The 314-nt window shown below is 52.2% G+C and overlaps 1 protein-coding gene across 1 annotated transcript in view; it reads right to left on the minus strand.

Moving 5' to 3' along the window:
* Nucleotides 1–314, minus strand: part of EMH_0002820 (uncharacterized protein) — a gene marked incomplete at both ends in the record, with an annotated part of 10,092 nt that overhangs the window by 3,113 nt on the left and 6,665 nt on the right. The window lies entirely within an intron of this gene.

The raw sequence follows: 314 nt of genomic DNA on the forward strand, positions 1-314 counted from the left end.
CTAGGGTTTAGGGTTTAGGGTTTAGGGTTTTCTCTCTTTGTTTTTATTTTTGCTTTTCTCTGCTCGTGCTGCAGCAGGTTGCTGCTAGCTGACTTAGCGGTGTACATACACTGCAGTTAAATATATGCAGTCATTGCAGCTGTTCTTGCTGCTGCTGCAGCAGCTGCTGCTGCTGCTGCTGCAGCTGCTGCTGGTGCTGCTGCTGCTGCGGTGGCGGGCGCCAGCAACAAGTGCAGCAGCAACTGCAGCAGCAGCAGCAGCAGCAGCAAAGACAAACGAAACAAAGGAAGCAAAGGATGCGGTGCCTCACCAAA

Source organism: Eimeria mitis, genomic scaffold (genome assembly GCF_000499745.2).
Source record: "Eimeria mitis Houghton genomic scaffold, Emh_scaff196, whole genome shotgun sequence".
NCBI classification, from domain to species: domain Eukaryota; phylum Apicomplexa; class Conoidasida; order Eucoccidiorida; family Eimeriidae; genus Eimeria; species Eimeria mitis.